Source organism: Phocoena sinus, chromosome 3 (genome assembly GCF_008692025.1).
Source record: "Phocoena sinus isolate mPhoSin1 chromosome 3, mPhoSin1.pri, whole genome shotgun sequence".
Classification (NCBI taxonomy): domain Eukaryota; kingdom Metazoa; phylum Chordata; class Mammalia; order Artiodactyla; family Phocoenidae; genus Phocoena; species Phocoena sinus.
In genome coordinates this window covers 96,157,518-96,166,733 of record NC_045765.1, presented here as the reverse complement: position 1 = coordinate 96,166,733, position 9,216 = coordinate 96,157,518, and the positions used below count along the sequence as shown (strand labels likewise).

Sequence of the window (9,216 nt, the reverse complement as noted above, 5' to 3'; positions counted from 1 at the left end):
GACAATATGGTACTGGCACAAAAACAGAGCTATAGATCAATGGAACAGGATAGAAAGCCCTGAGATAAACCAACGGACCTATGGTCAACTAATCTACAACAAAGGAGGCAAGGATATACAATGGAGAAAAGACAGCCTCTTCAATAAGTGGTGCTGGGAAAACTGGACAGCTACATGTAAAAGAATGAAGCTAGAACACTCCCTGACACCATACACAAAAATAAACTCAAAATGGATTAGAGACCTAAATGTAAGACCTGACACTGTAAAAGTCTTAGAGGAAAACATAGGAAGAACACTGTTTGACATAAATCACAGCAAGATCTTTTTTGATCCACCTCCTATAGTAAAGGAAATAAAAACAAAAATAAACAAATGGGACCTAATGAAACTTAAAAGCTTTTGTAAAGCAAAGGAAACCACAAACAAGATGAAAAAACAACCCTCAGAATGGGAGAAAATATTTGCAAACGAATCAACAGACAAAGGGGTAATCTCCAAAATATATAAACAGTTCATGCAGCTCAATATTAAAAAAACAAACAACCCAATCCAAAAATGGGCAGAAGACCTAAACAGACATTTCTCCAAAGGAGACATACACATGGCCAACAAACACATGAAAGAATGCTCAACATCATTAATCATTAGAGAAATGCAAATCAAAACTACAATGAGATATCACCTCACACCAGTCAGAATAGCCATCATCAGAAAATCTACAAACAACAAATGCTGGAGAGGGTGTGGAAAAAAGGGAACCCTCTTGCACTGTTGGTGGGAATGTAAATTGATACAGCCACTATGGAGAAAGGTATGGAGGTTCCTTAAAACACTAAAAATAGAATTATCATATGACCCAGCAATCCCACTACTTGGCATATACCCAGAGAAAACCGTAATTCAAAAAGACACATGCACCCCAATGTTCATTGCAGCACTATTTACAATAGGCAGGTCATGGAAGCAACCTAAATGCCCATTGACAGACAAACGGATAAAGAAGATGTGGTACATACATGCAATGGAATATTACTCAGCCATAAAAAGGAACGAAATTGGGTCATTTTTAGAGACGTGGATGGAGTTAGAGACTGTCATACAGAGTGAAGTAAGTCAGAAAGAGAAAAAAAATATCATATATTAACGCAATATATGTGGAATCTAGAAAAATGGTACAGATGAACCAGTTTGCAGGGCAGAAATAGAGACATAGAGATACAGATGTAGAGAACAAATGTATGGACACCAAGGGGAGAAAGTAGCGGGGGCGGGTGTTTGTGTTGGTGGTGGGATTAATTGGGAGATTGGGATTGACATATATACACTAATATGTATAAATGGATAACTAATAAGAACCTGCTATATAAAAAAATAAATAAAATAAAAATTTAAAAAAAAAATCCTTCCTCTGCTTCTTTCCAGCTGGGGAAACAAGTCCCTTAGACCTAGTCCTTCATGATCCCCATTTGTAAAACGAAGGATAAAAGAATCTGTCCTACTACTTCACGAAATTGCTCTGAAGATTAAAATGAGATGGTGATAGAAAGGAACGAAACTATTTGTAATGAGGTGGATGGACCTAGAGTCTGTCATACAGAGTGAAGTAAGTCAGAAAGAGAAAAACAAATACCGTATGCTAACGCATGTATATGGAATCTAAAAAAACTCTACTGATGAACCTAGTGGCAGGGCAGGGAAAAAGACGCAGATGTAGAGAACGGACTTGAGGACACAGAGGGGTAAGGGGAAGCTGGGACGAAGTGAGAGAGTAGCACTGACATATATACACTACCAAATGTAAAATAGATAGCTAGTGGGAAGCTTCTGTATAGCACAGGGAGATCAGCTCAGTGCTTTGTGAAGACCTTGGGGGGGGTGGTAGGGAAGGTGGGAGGGAGATGCAAGAGGGAGAGGATAGGGGGATATATGTATACGTATAGCTGATTCACTTTGTTATACAGCAGAAACTAACACAACATTGTAAAGCAATTATACTCTAATAAAGATATAAATAAAATAAAATAAAATGAGATATTGATTGTGAAAGTAAATTGTAAGGGGTCATGTTGAAAATAGCGGTGATGGTAATGATAACGGTGCTGATGAGGAAGGCAGCAACACAGCCCCTGACTAACCAAAAGGACAATCTATTAAGACATTCACATTCCACTAAGGGCACAGATTCCACTCATCCTGTCCTCACTCCTGGCTGAGAAGTTCTGCTCCTCCAATAAACAAAGGTAACTTACTAGAGGAAAAGTGGGGTAAAGTTTACCTTGTGGCTAGTAATTAATGAAGAATTAAAACACAAAAGTTGAAATATTCATCTATGTTTCTATTTTATTCTAACTGCTTCTACTAAAAAATATAGCTTCCTTTCTTTCAGTTAATAATAATCATTTGAAATGTCTTCTTATTCAGAATAATTTTTAAATATACCACTGCATAAAAAAATTTACAAAAAGTTAAGTTCAAAAATAAAAACACATTGATCTTGTGTGTTATTTGCTGTTGCTCCCCATCCGCTATTGGTTTGAAACTTCTACCATTAGATGTTAATGCATGGTAGAGTCTTTCTTGAAAACAGTAAAATTATGCAGTCTCTTTGCCTCTGAAGTTCTTTTATAGAAATTGATTCCAAAGGAATATTTGTAGATGTTCATCAAGATTTAGCTGTAAAGATTTTCAACACATGCTACTTGCAATATCAGAAAATTGGAAATAACCTAAATGTTCAGCCACTGAGTGGTCATATAACTATGGTATTTCTGGAATTTAAAAGGATTTCCTTTTCTTCATACAGTTCTGCATTACCTACAATAAGCCTCTATTGATCTCATCATAGTAAAATACACAATAAATTTTACTTTATGAAAACCAATTGGTCATTTTGATTACTATCACAAATTTAACAAATGCATGTATTTCATTCCCTCCTGAAACCCCACTAAAATGACAGTAAAGGGAATGTTTTAAGGCATAAAACTACAAGAACGAAGGGCAAAAGGGGAAGCAGCAATAGCCAGAAACTTTTGGAAGCTGGAAAGCACGTGGATCATTGATAACAGACTTCACAGACTTGAGGAAGCTGAATTCTAAATAGGTACCTGGGAAAGCCAAAAAGGAACTGGATTTACATCACAGATTCTCCCAAAGACTCAGGAATTAACAGCACGAGGCACCTCTAGAGTAGACGAAGGGAACCAGCAACAGAAAGGCAGCCTGAAAGTCTGCTTAAGAAGCTAGGGCTCCTGGTCGTCCCTTTCCCCATCCTGCACAGGCCAGCTTCTCTTCCTCTCATGAACCAGCAGAAGGCAACACAGAACCCACCCAGCAAATGGAGAATGAAGAGGCCCTGATGACAGGGAGAGGGACAAAGTCCCAATGACATGAACACGAGACTCTAAGCTCCATGACGGCACAGAATGTTACCTGCTTTATTGATAACAATTTGTATCGCATGTGCCCGTAACTATATTTCACACGTAGGAGGCACTTGGTAAATGTTCGTAGAACATATCGTCTGAGCCCCAGATACATCATTATCCCCCGGCTTTTCAGTTATATGGACCAATAAATTACCTTTTATGGGTAAGCCATTTGGAGTCAGGTTTCTGTCATTTGCAACTAAGGTTGTGATATATCTAAGATATCACTCTTCTATACAAATCTACTCTTCCCAAAAATCCGACCAAAAAAAATATACATATATATATGTATTCCTTAGCTACTCCTTCCCTAGCAAAGCCCATACTCATTAAGTTATGTAATATTCCACCCGCCCTTGTAATAGGTGAAGTAAATCAGAGTGCAGTCGTCTTGTGACTTGAATTAGAAATCATAGCCCTTTGTTACCTGCTTGTTACTTACAACTCAATCCGGCCACTCACACCACATTGTAAAGCAACCATACTCCAATAAAATAACAAAATAAAGTAATAGTAATAACATGTAAATTAAAAAAAAATCCAATCCCTCATTCTCTTCATACCTTCTGCCCTTGTGGTTGTTGAATTGACACTGTTGGAAGGTTGTTAAAGAAAAAATCTTACAGAGAGTTTATTTTTTTCTGATACTACTGCCAGCAACAGGAGAGAGAGCACAGACCGTGTCTAGATGCCTGGCTCCATAGAAACAAAGGGCTGGAGAGTTGGGATGGGGGGATCATAGGCCACCTGTGTTTGCTAATTGGCCTTACCCAAAGGAAAAGTAAACTTCCTCTGATCTTCATGACAAGAGATAGTTTTACAACTTGGATCAAGGAGTCTGAGGGTGGGCTCCTACCGTCTCACTGAGACCACGAGAGAGGGGCTCTATCTCCTTCAATGATTACATTTCAAAGTGAAGGCTCCCAGGTCCTTGAGAAAGACATTCCTGGGTTGTAAAACAGGCAAGAGGCTTTTTAAAAGATTTATTTCTCAAAGGGCCGAGAAAGGACTCATAATGACAAGTTTTCTGAAGTAAATGCTCTAGGAAAAGGTAGGTCAGGGGCACCAAATCAAGCGGAAACCTGCTTAAAGCTAAAGGGAACTTTAAGGCCACCTCGATCAAGACCTTGATCAAGCAAACTGCCATTTTTTACAATCACAAAATCTCTGTCAAAGTGTTGTCGTTTCACTGGATTTCCTCCTAAGAGGAATAAAAACCCTTAGTTTTATTTATTCAGGAAAAATCTGTAAGGAGAGTTAACCTCATGTCCCGCAAAAGAACTTATGTTCTCCCCTGTCTGATGTCCATTGGTCTTCTTGGGACACGGTGAAATCCACCCTGAGTAGAGTATGTAATCTCTCATCCTACGTGATCCCCCACAGAAATTACCCATGAATTCCAACACTGGTTGCCACTACGTGAATACAGTAATGTTGGGTGTTACTAACACAGGGGAAAGATTCGGTAATGGGAATCAGATAAAGGCCTTTCACTGCAGCCATTCAGAAACCCCCTCAAGGGGAGGCCAATGATGTGCAAAAGCCATATCAAAGAGGAAACAGAGTTAAGAAGTTGAAGGAAGAAGCTCACTCTTCTCCCAATCTATCAAACTCCCCCTGGGTTTCCTTCCCTCCCTAGCAGGCCCCTTGATCAGTCAACTCAATCACCTGTACCAGCTTCCCTAATTCTCTTACCTCAATGTCCTTATACCTTAATCCTACCCTATCGATCTCTAAACTTGGATCAGTTCAACAGTTTACTTTCTCTACCATTATTGCTACAAAGCTGAGTACTACTGGAGAAATCTCACAACTTCATCTGCCGGCAGTATTACATATGTCAAGCTTCTGTAGGCAGGATAACGCCCCCCACAAGGATGTCACATGCCAACCCCCAGAATCTAGGAACATGTGACCTTATATGGCAAAAGGAACTTTGCAGGTGTGATTAAGTTAAGGGTCTTGAAATTAGGAGATTATCCTGGATTATCCAAGTAGGCCCAAGGGTCAATCAACAGAAAAGGTGGGACAATAGAAGCAGAGAGGGAGCGATGTGCTTTGAAGATGGAGGAAAGGACCATGAACCAAACGCTGCAGGTGTCCTCTAGAAGCTGGAAAAGGCAAGGATACAAATTCTCCCCTCGATCTTCCAGAAGCAGCAGAGCCCTGCAGACACCTTAATTCTAGTCCTATAAGACTCATTTCAGACTTCTGATGCCCAGAACTGTAAGATAATAAGTATGTGGCTTTCCCAGGTGGCTGCCGAAGGTGGCAGAGGGGCAGATGGAGCTCGATGGCTGATGCCATCTACTGGCCAACTAGGGGCATCATGACCAAGGAAGTACTGCTGGGCCAGAAGGTGGTGTCTGTATGCTGTGAGGGCATCAGCATTTCCGGCAATTTCTACAGAAACAAGGGCAGACCATTCGAGGTATACTCAAGACCCACAAGACCAAGCGAGACTAGGGTCCCTGGACCACCACAAGGTGTTTGATGGGATCCTGCTGCCCTATGACAAGGAAAAGTGGATGATGATTCCTGCTGCCCTCTAGGTTATGCATCTGAAGTCTATACGAATATTTGCCTACCTGGCGTGCCATGTGATTGGCTGGAAGTACCAGGCAGTGACGGCCACCCTGAAGGAGAAGAGAAAGGAAAAGGCCAAGGTCCACTACTGAAAGAGCAAACAGCTCATGAGGCTATGGAAACAGGATGAAAAGAACACGTAAAGAAAATCAACGAATACACAGAGGTGATCAAGAACCATGGACTACTGGTCTGAGCCCAGTAAAGACTGTTTATTCCTCATGCTTGGCCTGGCCTGCCCTTCCTTCATCACTGCCCTGGATGTGGGGATCCAGGGGCAGCCATCCAGGGGACAAGACAGCCTGGGACTTAGGAAGCTGGGGCAACAGAAGGGACCTTAGTCACTGTTACAGTTTAAGAAAGGCCTTTCTTTTAAAATTTTACTTTACACAGCTCTAACAGTTGTGCAGACAAAATTTGTCTACGATCCACTGGTTCATGACAGAGTTTTTAAAAACCAACAGTAGGAACAACTTTAGTTCCAATATTTGCACAAGTGAGCTGGAAAACTAATTGAAGGAGAACACTGAATTGTGAATGAGGCATCTGTTTCAACTTCTTACATGGCCATATGTTATCCTCTGCAGCTGTTAGAGTGTGAGAGACGCCATGGGACAGCACAAGCCTAGTGTCGCGCAGAGGCATTTACAGACGGAGACGGGAAAGACGTGCAACCAGGAGGTTAGAGGCATTGCCCTTGTTGCTTCCCGGTATTTTGCGACCAGAGTTGAATAAAGTATAAGGGAGTAAGTAAGTAAATAAATAAGCTTTGTTTTAAGCCCACCAAGTTTGCAGTAATTTGTTCCAGTGGCAGTAGGAAACTAATAGTTTCTGACTTCAGATGAGTCTCCAAACTCTCAGAAATTGTGGTGGAGAGACTTCAACCATGACTGTTATCAATTCCTCCCCTCCCTGTATGCACCGGCTGTTCTCCACATCAACAGGTAGGATCTATTTTCCGTGCACCTTAAATCTGGGCTGGCCTCGTCACTTGCTCTGACCAACACAGTAAGATGGAAGCGACACTGTGCCGATCCCAGGCCTGCCCTTTAAGCAGCTCCTGCTTGCTCCCTCTCAGTAGCCAGCTACCGTGGACGAAGTCTGACTATCCTGAGACCAGCACGCTGTGAACGAGGCTGAGCTGTTCCAGGCATCCCAGCTGAGGCACCAGACAAAAGAACGCAGAAACCATCTCCACATGGAGAACTGCCCAGCTGAGCCTAGCCCAGATTACAGAATCACAGATAATACGCAGCTGTTCTTTTAAGCCACTGTTGTGGGTGGTTTGTCACCAACCAATAAGTAACTGAAACAATAATACTTTCTACGTGCCACTAGTAACTTCTCCCACTCCTTTACCTAGCTCTCTCTGCAGCTGAGATTTGCCCCGACTTCAGAGGTGTTCTGGCTCCTCCCACATATCTTCCATTGGCTTCAACCCTAAACTCCCCTACCATATGCATAGCTACAGTGACCTTTTTTTTAGAATTTCTCAGATTTACCCTTAGTGATCTAATCCCTTTCTGCCTCTTTCAAAATTTAATCTTTCTGTGTGCTCAGTTACGGGCTCCTTTCTTTAGTCTACAGACACCCCCAGGTTGAACCCAATCCCTTTTCTTAAAATAACTCTTCAAGTTATTTCCCTGTTTCTTTCCTTTTTTACTTCACACCTTTTGAGAATAGCCTACACATGTCATGTCCACATTTAATGCTCAGCCAGGTAGTGGGTTAAACCGGCTAAAGGACATGATAAGGGTGGACCAGAGGCATGTGGGAGTGGGGCAGGGAGTATTGGGGAGGGAGGTCCATTATTTAAACAGGATCCAGTTGCCAATACCAATCAGTGAAGTTGGGTACATGCCAAGAAGTTGGAGAAGCATCAGGGAGAGAACAACTCTGTAGGGATAAATGTACTGTACATGTTGAGTCAAAGTCCCAGGAAGCCGTAGAGAGGGGATTCAGTCCAATTAACCCAGCAAGGAGGTACAGAGTTGAATCCTCTATAACTTGGTTGTGCATGATTGCTCTTGTTCAGTAGACAGACAGGCCACTCTCTCACAGCAGAACTTGGCTTCCCCAGGCTTTCTACTCAGTAGTGAGAGCCCCATCCCTCTACTTAATGGACTACACTCAGAAAACAGTTAAGGCTTGCATGCCTACAACAAATCAACATTTCTAAATAAAATAACATTGACGTAACACCAAGTTAATTACTATGATTTTTCTCTTAAGGCATATTCACTTTGTGCAATACATAACCCAAAATCTACAAATCAGGTTTCCCAAAATAATAAATGCTAGCATTTGTGCATTCCACTAGTAGGGTGAAATTGTTAAGAGCATGTTCTTTGGAATAAGACTGTGTGGTATGCAGTCAAGTCCCTCAACCCAGAAACAAAACTCCACGTCTTAATACTGGAAACAGTGAAGGTGTTATCTTACGTGGCAAAGGGAAATTAAAGCTGCAGATAGAATTAAGATTGCTAATCAGCTGACCTTAAAATAGGGGTATTAACCTGGATTATACAGGTAGGCAATGATATCACAAGGGCCCTTAAAAGCACACGAGGAAAGAAAGGGAGGAGGTGAGAGTGATGCAATGTGAGAAGGGCTCAACTTGCCTTTGCTGGCTTTGAAGTTGGAGGAAAGGGGCCAGGAGCCAAGGAATGCAGGCAGCATCTAGGAGCTGGAAAAGGCAAGGAAACGAATTCTCCCCTGGAGCCTCCAAAAAGGAATGCAGCCCTGCTGACACCTTGATTCTAGTCCAGTGAGACCTTTGTCAGACTCGTGACCTATAGGAATATAATGAATTTGTATTGTTTAACCTGCTAAATTTGTGGCAATTTGTTACGGCAGCCGGCGAAAACTAATACTGACTACACTGTTCAAATCCTATCATTTATCACTGGTGGGACTTATGGAATGTTAATTAATTTTTCTATTCCTGTTTATTTATCTGTAAAATGAGACTAACGATACTATCTACTTGAGGATTAAATGAGATAATACATATACCATTTAGAATAATGCCAGATACATAGTAAATGCTCAAGAAATGTTAAATATTGCTATTGTTATTTTGTATTTACCTTCCTCTTTGATTTTTATCATGAGATTTCACCTGAGAACCATACTGCAAATAATGTTTTTTCCTACATCCATTTAAATAGCACAGGAAGAATGTCTACTAAATGTTTAA

General features: G+C 41.3%; 1 pseudogene; it reads left to right on the top strand.

Annotated features, from left to right (window-relative positions):
- The first annotated feature begins 3,415 nt into the window (after positions 1-3,415).
- On the top strand, positions 3,416-6,213 carry LOC116751069 (annotated as a pseudogene).
- The last annotated feature ends 3,003 nt before the right edge of the window (positions 6,214-9,216 follow it).